The sequence below is a fragment of the Notamacropus eugenii genome, chromosome 4, assembly GCF_028372415.1.
Source record: "Notamacropus eugenii isolate mMacEug1 chromosome 4, mMacEug1.pri_v2, whole genome shotgun sequence".
Lineage (NCBI taxonomy): Eukaryota > Metazoa > Chordata > Mammalia > Diprotodontia > Macropodidae > Notamacropus > Notamacropus eugenii.
In genome coordinates, this window is record NC_092875.1 from 406,465,402 (window position 1) to 406,482,265 (window position 16,864).

General features: G+C 37.6%; 1 protein-coding gene across 1 annotated transcript in view; it reads left to right on the plus strand.

Moving 5' to 3' along the window:
- IL6ST (interleukin 6 cytokine family signal transducer) overlaps window positions 1-16,864 on the plus strand; it is a 123,763-nt gene that overhangs the window by 44,447 nt on the left and 62,452 nt on the right. The window lies entirely within an intron of this gene.

The window sequence follows — 16,864 nt, forward strand, 5'->3', positions numbered from 1 at the left end:
ACCTGGAAAAGACATCATTTCACATAAATAGAATCAGCTAGGCCACTAGTTTTCATCTTCTTGGTATCATGACACCTTTTAGTGAAGTCTATGGACCCCTTCTCAAAATAATGTTTTTAAATGTACAAAGTAAAATATAGAGAAAACCAATTATATTGAATACAGTTATTAAATTTTTTTTTTAAAAACAAGTCCACAGACTCCAGGTTAGGAACCTTGATCTATGCCAGTCTAATTTTTTGGAGGTTAAGCAGTATTCCTTTTTCTAGTACAGGCTAGAAAGGCCACAGGTTCCCCATCCCAGGAAAAATTCAGTGATTCTATAAAACTTGAAACTCAAGTAGCAATGACTTGTCTCCATTTAAAAAATTCAATGGCATAACTGCCTTTTAAAGTGGAATTTAGATACATACCCTACAAAGTACCAAGTTATGATACATAACCGTCTGTCCAAATTTTCTTTTCTTTTAACATGATCTCTCCCTTTATCTCCTACAGCAGAAGTGGCATACAGCTCCCAAATGTGACCTGAACCAAATTAGACTATAATTTGGAAATATTTAACAAAATAAATGAACATATAATAAAAAATAGATATTATTATATTATAAAACTAAGGCAATATGCAGTTCACAGGGGTCCTTTTATACAGTTTAGTGTCTCCAGCTTCTACTTGAGTATGACACTCTTGTCTTTATCACATTCTATCTTTTGTACGTACTGAAATGTGTTAGGTGCCTTGCGTTAGATTCTAAGATCCTTGAGGAGACACAGGAGCTCTTGTTATTCTCTGTGTCCCTTGTATATGTCCCCAAGCACAGTGCCTTTAACAAAATAGGTGCTGAATTGAGTGCTGATGTTTTATCTTTAACCATAATATTCCTTTTTTCAAATAATACTTATCAGATTTACTATGAATAGTGCTTCTGTTAGTAATTGCATTTTGGTAAAACACATTTAATTTGGAGATAAAGTATTTGCGGGGGTAGGGTTATTTTGTTTGGTTTCTTAACAATCCCAGGTAAACTAATAGATGCTGATTATTTCCTTTACTTTCGAATTTCACTTAGCTTCTACTCCTACTACTTCTGTGCTTAACTTAATACTTTTGCAAATTTTTTTTAAACAGGTGAAATTCATAAAGTTTTATTTTATTTAAAACTGTAAGATGTTTCTTCTAATAAGTCAGTAGAGTACCATATAATAATTTCACAAATGGATCCTTCCTTGTATGTTGATCTTATATACAAGTGTACTGTTCCCTATATATAAACAAAGAATTTAATTTTTTTAAACTAAACAATCTTAGGATGAATAAATACTTCTTGGCAACCATTAAGTGCCTAAAATATGTTCATAGCCGGACTAGGCACCATGCTGAATATAATCAATCCAGTTGAGATGACTTACAGAAAACACTAGAAAATTTTTAAGTTGGAATGTAAAGAAATGCAGGGTATTATGATAAAGATGACAGTGCCATGGAATTTCAGTATAAGGAAAAAGTTCTGTAGGTATGTTCACAGAGTAGGTACTTCTTGAACTGGATCTTGAAAGAAGTATAGGATTTCCCTTGAGGAGAGCTGGCAGAGCATGGCATTCCTCAAAGGAAGAAAATGGAGGGAGAAACAAATAGGGAATTTGCAAGGGACTGTAATGAAACTGGTACAGCCAGTATATTTCAGTAACCTAACATATATTCCCTGAGGCTTTGTAAATAGACTGAAAATAGTTTTGTGTAAATGTCATAATCTTGCACTACTATAACTATTACCACTACTCTATTAAAAACTGGTTTTCTTACTACTTATATTCCCTTCTGACAGTTATGATAATGGAAACAAAATGAGAATTATCCACTTGCTTTGATGATTATTTGCAATATCAAACCAGCTTCATTACTCTTAGCCCAAATTTACATTATTAGGGATTGACCGAATTTAAATGCCAGGTTTTCCTCTACCAGTTGCTTTTCAAGTTATATAAAGTACTTAGCTTACTGATTCTTATCCCTTATTTCCTCTCCCCAAAAAAATGTTCCACCCATGAAGATGAGACCTTACTTATTATGACTAGCTAGATTTGGGTAGGTAGAAAAGGTATGAAAATTTTTTTAACTAGTTTCTCATTCTAATAGTTGATTTAAGAATGCATTTAATGCATTCAGATCTAACTCAGTGCAGTTGAGAGGCATAATCTTAAAGTGTCTCATGCAAAAGGGGGATGACTTGGATGACTAAACTTGGGTTTATAAGAAACTTGGGGCGCTGTTTAATCTTCCTTAAAAAACTCAGGGAAAAGTCTCACTTTCAGTCTCACTTAACATGTCTGATGTATTTCTTCTGAACTGACAGTCTGGTTCTTGTCTTTCTAAGCAGAATGTTCAAACTGAAGTTGATAGCGTCACTAGTTTATGTATCTCAGTATTTAAAGGCTGTCACATGAGGCATTGAGCATTAAGACCTGCATGAAAATTTGTCATGTCAGCATAGCATACGATCTATGTCTCCATGGTACCAAAATAATCAATAGGATACTAAGAAAATACTGATAACTAGTTATCCAATTTGAGGTTACTCAATTCAGGTGACCATGTAGGCACAGCCATAGTGTGAAGCCTTCGGCCTGAAATAGTCTGTCTGTCCACGCTTCTTTTCCTTCTCTCCTTTGCTTCTTTGTAGTCTTTAGATGTTTTAGGAAGTATGAGTCATTTAAGAGAGCATCTTGTGAGCAAGATGTACAATGAGACACACATGCGTACACACACACATACGTTTTGTATATATATCTCTCTACGTGTTTAGTATAGTAGAATGAATCCAATTAGCCAAACTCTGTAAGACATGCTAGAATCTAGATAGAGACTTGCTTTTTGTGCAGAGATTCACTTTCCTTACCAGGTTTTCACATACTTACAGAACGGACATCCAAAAGATAAAAATGCATTTGGGCATTAATATTTTACTTGCATTTTATCCCAAAAGAAAAAAAGCCACAATCTTGTTTTTAATGTCAAATGACTACCCTGGGAGATATTTAAAGAAGTTGCCTGTCTTTCACTTGCTTTGAATATGTATGAGAAATTTAACAAAGCTGGTTTGTTTACTGAAAAATGATTATACTTGTAAACCGCTGATTTATTATTGTCTTTAAATATTTGGGGTCAAGATGACTTTATTCTACATTAAAATAATGACACTTTATCTTTATGGTGAAAACAACCTCTTTATGGTGAAAGGTGAATTCAGTAGTTCAAGAGGTACGTTTTGCCCATCTGTAGAAAAATATTTTGTTGGCCACAAACTAGTTGATTCTATTTAGAACTGTTAAATTTTAACTAGTAGTTACTACTAGTGTCCAAGCTCTAACCCTATTGTTATTTAGCCATTTTAAGGATAAAAGTTTTAAGAAATTTTTACTCATTAAAATGTAAAAAAATAACTGGTTTTGTCTTTTTTTAGAAATATTAATCTAGGTTAACCTAGGAAGATGCCCAACTTTTATGCCAAATAAGCTGAATTGTGTATATGATAGAGAATTGGGAGTTTAGTAATATAACATGAAAATCATTAGAAAAATCATTACTTGCGCATTTGTATATGCTTGTTTTCATATTATTTGCAAAGACTTTATTAAGGATGTTACAAGAACCAATAAGCTTGATTCCTACTGAAAAGACAACATTATGAAAATAAGATGTATATGTATATATATACATATATATGTGTGTGTGTGTATATATATACATATATACATATATATGTGTGTGTGTGTGTGTGTGTATATATATATATATATATATATATATATATATATATATATATAAAATTGTAACAAGTTTTCATTAACCAGAGGATTCATTTAGGTGGAATCTCACAGTTTTGGGCAGCGTTTGCTTTGCCAGCACTCACATTAAAACTGGAATGATAACAGTGAACACTACTAACTTGCACCCCAACCCCGCACAAGTCTGGCATGCAAATTTACATTCCATATATTTTCATTTGTACTATTAAAATCTGAAAACCTGAAAAAATTAGTTTGAGACATTTGGATTAAATTGAGCTGAAGTACAAGTACATAACTTTTCCCTTCACTACTTCATCCGCACATGCATACACACTGAAGCCAACCAAAATCACAGTTGTAGAAAGAGAACTTCAGAACTTTAACCAGCTGACTAGTTGATATAATCAAGTCAAGAAGGGGTCTTACTCCATCTACCATTTCATGTTTCGTCATTTTATTATCTATATTGCTATGTTTTGCTCAATGATGTATTCTCTGAGTATCTAATTTTAAAACTATCCTTGTTTTGTCTTTAAAGTTGCATTAATTGCTTCCCATTTCAATAAAATATTTTATTCCATTGGGATGGGTTAACTGTTTGAAAGTTATTAATATGCTACACAAAACTATTCAGGTGAATGGGGAGCAGTGAGAGAGGCAGCATAGGGATTTAACTTTCTGCAAGTCAAGAATTAGATACTTGCTGGCTAAGAAGACAAACTTTATGACAGAAAAACCAGAACAGCATTGAAGTGTCAGCACATTCCCATGAGTACCCGTACACACACATACACACATACACACACACACACACACACACAAGTACAGAAGTCCTTACTAAAGCTAAATGTAGATGATTTTAAAATTATTCTATATTGGTAAAATTCCATAGTACAAAGAATTTGATTTTAATTAAAATGAAAAGGGAGGGGTCAACATAAACCCTTTCTAATACTACATTAAATCCTAGAATAATAAAAGCTTTTTTCAATCGTGGGAAATCCAAAGACAGTTCTATTACTAAGCAGCATACTGTATGGCTTAATCTATTATAACTATTATAAAAGTCATTTAAAAATTATAATAAAGGCCATTTGATGAAGCCCTTGTATCCTTTCTCTGTGAGCTTCATAAGAACATAAGATTTATATAATTATCCGTTCCACATCACAGCTTTCCCCATTGTGGTTTTGATATATTGCAAGTTGGGATAAGAAATTATATGGAAATTTTGTGAAAGCTGCAGACAACACATCAAGGCCAGCAGATGACACAAAAAGTTTAAAAACTCTGAAATGCATAAAATACATGCATAGTATTGTGTAATATCCATATGTTTTATAATAAACCTTTCTTCATATGCTTGGGTGATTGCTACCATTTAAGGCTAAAATACAAAGGGAAAACATAACTTGGTGTTAGATAAAGCAAGAAGAAAAAAAGCAAGGTTCAGGAAGTATGAACTAAGTGTTTTGAGTATTTCAAAGTACAAAACAGCATGATAGTAGTATTCATCAGAGAGAAATTGACGTTTCTTTGCCCCAGACATCAGTGCAGAATATAATTTGATGGATAGTTTTGCCACATTTCTGATTCTCCAACAGAAGTTTCCCATAATCTATGAAAGACTTTGTGACATTCCACAGCAAAAATCATTTTCTCCCCAAGGCAGCTGCAAACACTGACTAGAAACTGTGCCTCTCCAGAATTGACTTCAGGGGAAAATTGTATAGACATTGCCATCAAAGGAGACAACCTTTACTCTCATCACAAAATCGTCTGAAATGGAAGTTTACTGAGCTTAAATGTCAGCAGGTCATTAGAAATGGCTGAAGATAGATCCTATTATGTTCAGATATGCCAGGGAAGGATTGCAATAATGTTGCTTTTGATAACTATAATACTTTTTTTGTCCCAGATTACTTTGGATGCAAGAGCTATAAGCAAGTCATTAAAATTAAGATAAGAAAATTGAGATCTTCAGATTCAGAACAAAAGAATGCTTTAAATTGAGTTAGGGGGCAGGGAGAAGGGAGAAAACAGACCAGATGCAACAGACAGGGAGAATAAAGTAAAGATTGTTGGAAAATTCCAAAAGCAGAATCTTACACAGAAGTAAGCGAAGGAAAGCTTTATTAATTTTTACGTTCATTGCCCTTGAATGAACAGGTAGTTCCTAATGGGCTGCTACATTTGTTTAGATCAATGCAAGCCTTTTTACGTCCCGTTTCCAATTTGAATATCATGCCTGCCTCCCATTGGCCAGCATTCCAGGCTTCAGTAAACTCCATCCCATGTGGATCTACTCTGTTGCCACATTCCTCATTTTCTTTATAGAATGACATGACATAAATTCTTTGAAAGAAATTCTCTTAATTGATGTACAGTCTTTCTGGTGCCAACCTGAAAGTTTAGTTAAACAGGCAAACAGACTAAGATATCTTAATTGAATAGGTAGTAAATACAATAAGATGAGAGTTAACAAAGTGGTCATTGAAATTATGGCCCAGGATATCTGTTTTCTTTACCATTAACATGCCGTAACATGGTTATGTCTATAAAATATTAAGAAAAAGGCCCATTATTCAAGCTAGTGTCTCAAGTTAAGGTTTTTATCTTTAATGGTCATAAACAGAAAGGATGCCTTTGAGTCAACTCCATCTGGCCTTGTTGACGTAGGAAGAGTTATTTTCTTAGTTTACTTAGAGAACAAAGAAGCTGTTAGGTCCAAGCTCTTCTTCTTGTTGATTAGTTTAGGGTCTGGCCCTTATTGAGGGTTCAAAAATGATATTAAATGATTGTCACAAGTATTACAGATATTACATATTTTCTGTGAAAATATAAATTCAATTCATCTCTCACAGATATCCAGTTATTCTCAGACAGTAATAGGAAAAAGAGGCAGAAATTAAACTTTAGTCCTCACTTCTGCACTCTAGTATTTAGAGCACAGGTTCCCAAACTTATTTGGCCTACCACCCCCTTTAAAAAAAGAATTTACTCAGCACCCTCCTTGGAAATCTACTTTATTTAACCCTTTAATGTTTTTTTTTAATTTGCAACATTTAAAAAAATATATAAGCTTTTTTAAAATATAAAATTTTAAATGACATCTTAAATTTAATAATTTATTATAAATTTGTGGGCTTTTTCCTGCATTGAAATTTTGATGATGCAGTATTACATGATGTAACCATATTGTAAACAAATCATATTCCTGCCTATGCATGCTGGACTTTCCAACAATACACACAACTCACTCATCTGCCAACACTTGCTTGTTAAGACCTGTTGGCAAACTTGACTACTGACTGTTATAACTTCCTAAAACCTTAAACGCAGTTCACTCTGAAGTTCATAGATTGGACCACAATAGGTCCCTGCCCAAGCTCTACTTAATGACTGTTTTTTGGACCCTCCTGGCTTAGAGTGAGTATCAGTAGTAACTTTCCTTTGGAACAGCAACCCTGAGGGCCTTGCCCTCCCTGCTTGATTTTTTTTTCTTTTTCTAATTAAAGGGGCCATTCCTTGACTACTTCTTAAAGAGGCCTATTCACTGAATGGGCATTACCTCCCTCTAAGTAAGTACCTGAAAAGGCCTTAATCTAAAAGGGCCAGGGTCTCCTATTGTATCCTGGGCCCTCTCCAGTCATCCCAATGAATATCAGTCACTGGACCAAGATGGCACTGGAGGAGAAAGTGAGGCTGGTGACTTTGCACAGCCCTCCCTCACTCAAAACAAAGTCATGTCATGATTTCCCTGAAGTCATGGTCCTCTTTGAAAATGAAGGACAAACACAACCCCAGCCTGGGACAATCTAATCAAAGAATTTGTTCCCACCCAAACCTGGAGAGAGCCCGTTGGGCTTCCCCACTTTAAATTCCGTGTAAGGTTAGGTGGAGAAATTGAGGAGAAAGTTAATTCAACTTTCAGAGACTGAGCTTTAAAATGAGGACTTTAGAAAAAGGGGGGAACTCTAGTTCTCCCAAAATCATTGTGTTATTAATAATCATTTCTCTCACCTTCAACCTCCTCCCTGACCCCACATCATTTCTCACTGAGTCCTCCCTCTTAAGAAAGAAAGACATTTAAGCAAAGCAACCAAGACAGTGACTCCATCTGACAACACATACCGCATTGCACATCCCATATCCATAGCCTGACACCTTTCTGCTGAGGGGAGGGAACGGTGTTTCATTTTATCAGTTCTCTGCAACCAAGATCAGTCATCAATTTTACTACCTTTTAACACTTGTGTTTGTATTACTATAATCATTATGTTCATTGTTCCACTTCATATTGTTTCTCTTCCTATATCACCCACTTCTCTGAATTCTTTATTTCTTATGGTACAATGATATTCACATAACCAGATTTGTTCAGAAATGTATTCTTTAATGTGTGGATACATTATTTCCATTTATCTTTTCTACCATAAAAAGTGCTGCTTGTGGAAATTGACCTCTGACTTTCTTGGGAGTAGATACCCAGATTGTGTTTGTCCTTCACAGCCCTGATGCCCTCCCACCTCTGGGCTCCTCAGAGCTTTGGTGGTGGGAACCCCGCCTACCAAGGGGAGGCGGGTAGTGGCATCCAGCGGCCTTTTCTCCTGAGAAAGAGAGAGAGAGAGAGAGAGAGAGAGAGAGAGAAGAGAGGAACCCCCCCCCCCCCGGGGGGACTTCCTTCTTCCTTTCCCAGTTTTGGGTCACTTGTTTCTTGTAGATACCCAGAAATGTGATCCTGGAAACCTAGTAAAGCTATTATTCATTCCTTCCTATTTTTTCCCCGTAATATCCCTTGAGATTCTAAACATTTAGTTCCTCCAAATGAATTTTTATTACTTTGTCTAATTCTATAAAGTAACCCTTTGGCAATTTTAATAGAGCATTAACATCTCCAAATTCCTGTCAAAACACATACACACCCACTGTTCCACCCCAAAGCTGTCCACCCTTTTCACTGTGCTCCCTTGAATGCCTGCTTCTAGGCAACAAACTTCCTTTTGTCTTAAATTTTTTCCTTCCCTGTGCACCAAGAAATGTTGAACTCAAAGATTTTAGAGAAACATGGAAAGACTTGCATGAAATAATGGAGTGAAATGAGAAAAACCAAGAGAACACTGTATATAGTCAGAGCAACATTATTTCCAGAACAACTTTGAGCAAAGAAGTTACTTTGTCTACTGTAAATTAACCAAATTAACTGTAAAAGGACATATAAAGAAAGATGCCATCTGCATCCAGAAAAAGAACTGATGGAAGTAGGATAGAATAATTTTACATGTAAATATCTATTTGGGTCTAATACGCCATCTGGTGGAGATGGGATGAAAGAAAGAAGAAAGGAAGAAATTTACATGATGATTTTGCTGTATATTTGAAAGGAATAGCAAGTTGTGCATGGTAGATTTGCAGTTTCATGCATAATCGTCTTTTTATTGTACTATGTTTTGGAAATGCTTGTTTTATTCCATAAATTAAAATAGTTTTTTTAAATCATGAGGAGGAGGATATGGAGAATTGGGCGACAGGTAGTAAGAGTGATGAAGGAAGGGAAGGGAAGGAAGGAAGGAAGGAAGGAAGGAAGGAAGGAAGGAAGGAAGGAAGGAAGAGGGAAAAAAAGAAGGGGAGAAAGCGAAAGAAAGGAAGGAAGGAAGGAAGACTTGCCAAGTATTTTTTAATGCACAGAGGAGAATAAGAGAGAATTCAGAAGACAAGCAGATTAGATGCTAAAGATGTTTAGACATTCAAGTCTCAAACTCTCATGGAGAATATAATGATAATTATGTTACTGTATTCTGTATTAAGTCTTTGTCAAGCTATGTTGTGAGTTTTTGTATTTTTTGCATTTCTTTTGTCTGAAGGAAATAAATATCTGTCCTATATCTGAAAAAAAAAAAAAGATCTTTCCTTCCCCATTCTTCCCAACTCCTAGCTGTCCCTGAGAACTGGCTCCCTCCTGATGATCTGGCCTCCCTATTCAGAAGTGATTACCCTTTTACTCGTTCTCCCTGCCTCCCTGGTTGAGATGAAGGGAGTTGAAATATTCCTTGCTCCCTGTTATCACTTCCAGGCTCTCCCTCTATCACCATCACTCAATAACCTTTCCTCCTTTGAGATACACTTAATTCATATCAAAATTCTGATAACTGGCGTCTACCAACCTCCAGGACACCTGTCCTTTTCACAGTGAGTTCAGTGCCTGGCTCACTATCTTCTCCTCCTCCCCAACCCCTGCGCTATACTAGGGATTTCCAACATACCTTCGTTGATATAGCCTCAAACATGCTAAACTCACACTTCTTCAAATTTACTTATTTCCCAGGACTTCCTCCTCCCCCACACCTCATCTACACAAAGTGATGATCTTTTCATCACCCTTCACCACTTCCATATTCATGAACTCTGAAATTCTTTTATCTGATATATGGCTGATTTGGAGCTCTTTGGAGAGGGAGAGACAGGGACAAAGAAAGACAGAGACAGAGAGAAATAGAGACATACACAGAGACAGAGAGAGGTAGGAATGTATATGTGTATATGTAAATATATGTGTGTGTATATAATATATATATAATAAATCTTACATATTGCCTTCAAAACTGTCTTGTTTATCAGAGCCTCCTGAAATTTTTTCTGCTCTTCTGTACATCTTTTAATGTTACAATCAGTCCTGCTATTTATGTTTTGTTCTATAAGTAAAATTATGCTGCTTTTTGGCAAACATGCCAGTCCTGACTTTTATAATTTCACTTTATCAGTGCATCAGTATATTGTTTTGTTACTGCAATTTGGTACTATAATCTTATTAATGCTTTAATTGCCTTTTCATTATAATAGAAGAAACTAGATAGGAATTATATGAGGTGAGAGATGGTGTGACATAGCCTCGTAATTGGAAGCTAGCCGCTTCCAGTCCCTGCCATCTCCAATCCCTTCTCCACACAGTTGCCAAAGTGATTTACCTAAAGTACAAGTCTGACCATATCACCCCTCTCCTGAATAGATTCTGAAGGTTCCCTGTTGCTTCTAGGAACAAGTATAATCCCCTCCCTGGAGCTCTTAAAGTCCTTACAACCTGGCCCCAGCTACCTTCCCAGGCTTAATTAATACACATTCCTTTCCTTTCCACACTCTAAGGAATATAACCCTTTTCACTGCTGCTCACACATGATAATCTATCACTTATCTCTGCATCTTTGCCCTGCATTATAGAATCACGTTTACTTCAAAACTCTGCTCACAGATATCTGCTTGAAGCCTTTGCTCCCCCTGTACTCCCTGCCCTGCCCCTACCCGAGCCTGCTACACTCTATCCCTTAACATTTTTACCTTGAATTTATTTCATGCATATATGTAAATATACATATATTCATATGTACATATATATTCATGGAATGAATTCATATATAAAATTATATGTATATAATATTTTAAATATACATAAATTCAATAAATAAATATGTCTCCCCCCATAGAATGTAAGCATTCTTGAGAGCAAGAACTGTTTTATTTTTGTCTTTGTATCTCCAGTGCCAACAACGGAGTAATCTGGCTACATTTCCCCTTGGGGTTCTAGGATAGTCCTGAGGTGTTGAGAGTATTTTTCACTAATGCTATGGGCTCAATGGAGAAATGGATTAGATTTTTTTTTCCTTCTTAGACCTAGGTAGTGGAGGCAAGAACAAAGGGGAAAAGTTATAGAGACAGATTTGAGCTCGAAGTGAAGACAAACTTCCTAACAATTAGGCCAAAAATAGAATCCTTTGACTCAGGTGGTAGTAAGCTCTCCATCACTGGAGGTCTTCAAGAGGAGGCTAGAAGATCACTGGTCCAGGATCTAGTAGAGAAGGATTTAGGTTCAGTTTTAGGCTATACTAGATGTCCCAGAGGTCTTTTTAAAATCTATTTCTATGATTCTGTGATATCAGCTTCAGGGAATAGCTAACAAGAATTCCAGCCCTGCTACTTCTGTGCATCCTTGGGCAAGTGACAGCCTCTCTTGACCCCGGTTTCTCCTTTTGTAAAATGAGGAAGACAGAGTAGATCCCTTCCAACTCAGAGTCCTATGATCCAGTAGACATTGGCCCAGGCAGCTGGGTGACTTTACTCGAAGCTGACTGCTTGAGATTATTTCCAGAAATTTTGGCCACAAACAGAAGAAATCTGTTGAAAGCTTTTAAGTCAATTTAAATTGCTCCTTTGAATTTCTGGAATTGGCACAGTGGTAAGAAAACCCTAGGTCAAGTGAAAGCCCTAGGGAGGGAATACATATGTGGAAACTCTTAAAGCCAGTGCAATGTCAAGTGAAGTCTGATGATAGAAATCCCAGTTCTGGGATTCAGCATTTTAAAGATGGGTTTCGGGGGGCGGAGCCAAGATGGCGGAGTAGAAAGACGCACATACACATAGCTCCGAATCCACAACCCATAGAACAAATACAAAGAAGTAACTCACGGTGAATTCTGCACCCAGAGGCTACAGAACATTGGAGCAAGGGAGATTTCTGTTCTGGAGAGACCTGCAAACCTCTCGCAAAAGGTCCTTCACGCTGCGGACTGGGCGCCGGGACTGGGAGCTGAGTACAACCCTGCCGTGGCCGCGGCACCGAGAGGCAAAGATCCGAGCAGGCTTCAGGGACGGGATCTCCAGCGGCCACACTAGTCCCTCAACCCACAGGTGAAGGGGGTCGGTGAGAGAGTCTCTTTGGCGGGTCGAGGGGGGAGTGGGGTGCCCCCATGGCTCGGGCCCCCTCGGGAGACAGAAGCTGAGGGGCGGCAGCAGACCGGGGCTCCCCAAGCAGGCAGGAGCCTGGATCCATTGTTGAAGGTCTGTGCATAAACTCCCTGAGGGAACTGAGCCCTGCCTGGCAGCCCTGCCTCGACCTGAGCATCTGAACTTAATCTCACACTGAATAGCAGCCCTGCCCCCGCCCAAAGCCCTGAGGCTGGAAGCAGCATTTGAATCTCAGACCCCAAACGCTGGCTGGGAGGATCAGGAGGCAAGGTGGGTGTGAGGAAAATATTCAGAGGTCAAGTCACTGGCTGGGAAAATGCCCAGAAAAGGGAAAAGAAATAAGATTATAGAAGGTTACTTTCTTGGTGAACAGGCATTTCCTCCCTTCCTTTCTGATGAGGAAGAACAATGCTTACCATCAGGCAAAGACACAGAAATCAAGGCTTCTGTGTCCCAGCCCACCCAATGGGCTCAGGCCATGGAAGAGCTCAAAAAGAATTTTGAAAATCAAGTTAGAGAGGTGGAGGAAAAGCTGGGAAGAGAAATGAGAGACATGAAGTCAAAGCATGAACAGCAAATCAGCTCCCTGCTAAAGGAGACCCAAAAAAATGTTGAAGAAAATAACACCTTGAAAACTAGCCTAACTCAATTGGCAAAAGAGGTTCAAAAAGCCAATGAGGAGAAGAATGCTTTCAAAAGCAGAATTAGCCAAATGGAAAAGGAGATTCAAAAGCTCACTGAAGAAAATAGTTCTTTCAAAATTAGAATGGCACAGATGGAGGCTAAGGACTTTATGAGAAAGCAAGAAATCACAGAACAAAGCCAGAAGAATGGAAAAATGGAAGATAATGTGAAATATCTCATTGGAAAAACAACTGACCTGGAAAATAGATCCAGGAGAGACAATTTAAAAATTATGGGCCTACCTGAAAGCCATGATCAAAAGAAGAGCCTAGACATCATCTTTCATGAAATTATCAAGGAAAACTGCTCTGAGATTCTAGAACCAGAGGGCAAAATAAATATTCAAGGAATCCACAGAACACCACCTGAAAGAGATCCAAAAAGAGAAACTCCTAGGAACATTGTGGCCAAATTCCAGAGTTCCCAGGTCAAGGAGAAAATATTGTAAGCAGCTAGAAAGAAACAATTCAAGTATTGTGGAAATACAATCAGGATAACACAAGATCTAGCAGCTTCTACATTAAGGGATCGAAGGGCATGGAATAGGATATTCCAGAAGTCAAAGGAACTAGGACTAAAACCAAGAATCACCTACCCAGCAAAACTGAGTATAATACTTCAGGGGAAAAATTGGTCTTTCAATGAAATAGAGGATTTTCAAGCATTCTTGATGAAAAGACCAGAGCTGATAAGAAAATTTGACTTCCAAACACAAGAATGAAGAGAACCATGAAAAGGTGAACAGCAAGGAGAAGTCATAAGGGACTTACTAGAGTTGAACTGTTTGCATTCCTACATGGAAAGACAATATTTGTAACTCTTGAAACTTTTCAGTATCTGGGTACTGGGTGGGATTACACACACACATGCACACGCACACACACATAGAGACAGAGTGCACAGAGTGAATTGAAGAGGATGGGATCATATCTTAAAAAAATGAAATCAAGCAGTGAGAGAGAAATATATTGGGAGGAGAAAGGGAGAAATGGAATGGGGCAAATTATCTCTCATAAAAGAGGCAAGCAAAAGACTTATTAGTGGAGGGATAAAGAGGGGAGGTGAGAGAAAAAACATGAAGTTTACTCTCATCATATTCCACTAAAGGAAAGAATAAAATGCACACTCATTTTGGTATGAAAACCTATCTTACAATACAGGAAAGTGGGGGATAAGGGGATAAGCAGGGTGGGGGGGATGATAGAAGGGAGGGCATGGGGAGGAGAGTGCAATTTGAGGTCGATACTCATGGGGAGGGATAGGATCAAAAGAGAATAGAAGTAATGGGGGACAGGATAGGATGGAGGGAAATATAGTTAGTCCTATACAACACAACTATTATGGAAGTCATTTGCAAAACTACACAGATTTGGCCTATATTGAATTGCTTGCCTTCCAAAGGGAAGGGGTGGAGAGGGAGGGAGGTAAAGAAGTTGGAACTCAAAGTGTTAGGATCAACTGTCGAGTAATGTTCTTGCCACTAGGAAATAAGAAATACAGGTAAAGGGGTATAGAAAGCTATCTGGCCCTACAGGACAAAAGAGAAGACAGAGACAAGGGCAGAGAGGGATGATAGAAGAGAGAGCAGATCGGTCATAGGGGCAATTAGAATGCTTGGTGTTTGGGGGGGGGAGGGGATAAAAGGGGAGAAAATTTGTAACCCAAAATTTTGTGAAAATGAATGTTGAAAGTTAAATTAAAAAAAAAGATGGATTTCTTTACATTCCCTTTTGGAAAGGAAAAGGCCAAGGCTTCTACCCCTCAACTGTTGGTTTCTGTTTTGCACTGATGGCCCTTTGTCCTAGAACAAACATAGTCAGCATTGCTTAGGGATCTTTTGCCCAACAAAAGACAATCTCAGAAGCAAGAGATGAATATGGTACCTTGAAATTGCCCTAAATAAAACACCCCAAGACCAGAGACACAAGAAAACAAAGCTAAGCTCTGTTCTTAGCTGATACTGTTGGCTTTCCCCACCTCTCAGTCTTTTTCCATGGAACATTAAGGGTGTTGGACAAGACCATTAATCTCAGGAGTTGTTTCCAGTTCTAAATCTGTGAGCCTGTGACACATACCAATTTCCATAAGTAGTTGTTATTGACCTTGATGATAAGCACAGGAACTGGAGACTTAGTCTTGTTCTGGGACTGGTCACCAGACACAGTCTCTGGGGCTGGAGCTGCAGGATCACATTGGGATCCATAGGGATAAAAAATTCCTAAATCACATGGCCTTTAGGTCTCAGACCTTCTAGAAGTCTTAATAATGATTACCTTCATTTAGAAATGGATGTATTTTAAAACTTATTGAGAGACTAGGATTTGTCAATCCATCAGCAAGCAATTATTAAGCACCTGCTGAGGACAGCTAGCTGGTGCAGTGATAGAGAGCCAGCCTTGGAGTGAAGAGGTTTTTTGTTGTTTAGGCATTTCAGTTGCGTTCGACAATTCATGACCTCCTTTGGGGTTTTCTTGGCAAAGAAGTGGTTTGTTGTTTCTTTCTCCAGCTCCTTTTACAGATGAGGAAACTGAGGCAAAGTTAAGTGACTGGCCCAGGGTCACCCAGCTAGTAAGTGTCTGAGGCCAGATTTGTACTCAGGAAGGTGAGTTCCTGACTTCAGGCCCAGTACTGCCTGAGTTCAACAGTCAGGGGGAAAAAAACAGTTGGCACAGTTGGGGAAAAAAATCTGTGACACTCTCCCACAAATACATAAATAGTCCAGAGGAAAGTGGCCTCAAGCTTAAAGAACACATGTGGCAAAGAGCTAACCCATCCCCTAACTGCCATCAAATGATGCCTCTACCAAGGTTTTATTAGAAGGCCACACTTGCTCCATTTTCTAGAATTCCCTGATTATAGCTAACTCAATGCTTTTATATAGGATCTAGAGAACAATTTCAGCCATTCTCTAATTGATAAACATTGACTTAATGTCCAGGTCTTAGCTACCATAAAAAAGGTCTGCTATGCATATTTTGGTATATATGGGGCCTTCTTTTTACCAATGACCTTCCTGAGGTATAAATCACAGTAGTAGAATTTCTGGGGCAAAGTACACCGACATTTTAGTCACTTTATTTGCATAATTCTAAATTGTTTTCCAAAATGGTTGAATTGATTCCAAATCTACCAACAATGCACCAGTTAGGCCTATCTTCCCATTACCCTTTCAACATTAACTATTACTGCCTTTTGTTATCTTTGTCAATTTAATAGGGATGAAGTGAAATCTCAGGGTTGTTTTGATTTACATTTCTTTTATTAGATATTTAGACAATCCTTTAATATGGTTGTTACTCATTTGAAATTCTATTAAGAATTGTTTGTTCATGTGCCTTTGACCACTTATCTTTTGAAGAATGACTTTTCATCTTATCTGCATACCTGTTCATTGTCTATTTAGCTTAGATACCAAATGCTTACTTGAAAAATATAATGCAAAGATTTTTTTCCCATTCAGCTACTTTCTTTCTTATCTGAGATGCATTAGTTTTGCTTGTACAGAAGCTTTTCAATTTCATGTAATCATAATTATCTATTTTATCTGTTTTTTAATCACTTTTGGTTAAGAATAGATCTCCTCCCCACTAACTATGAAAGGTATATGATCTGCTTCTCTACTAATTTTTTTATGGTATAATCTTTAATTATTCTG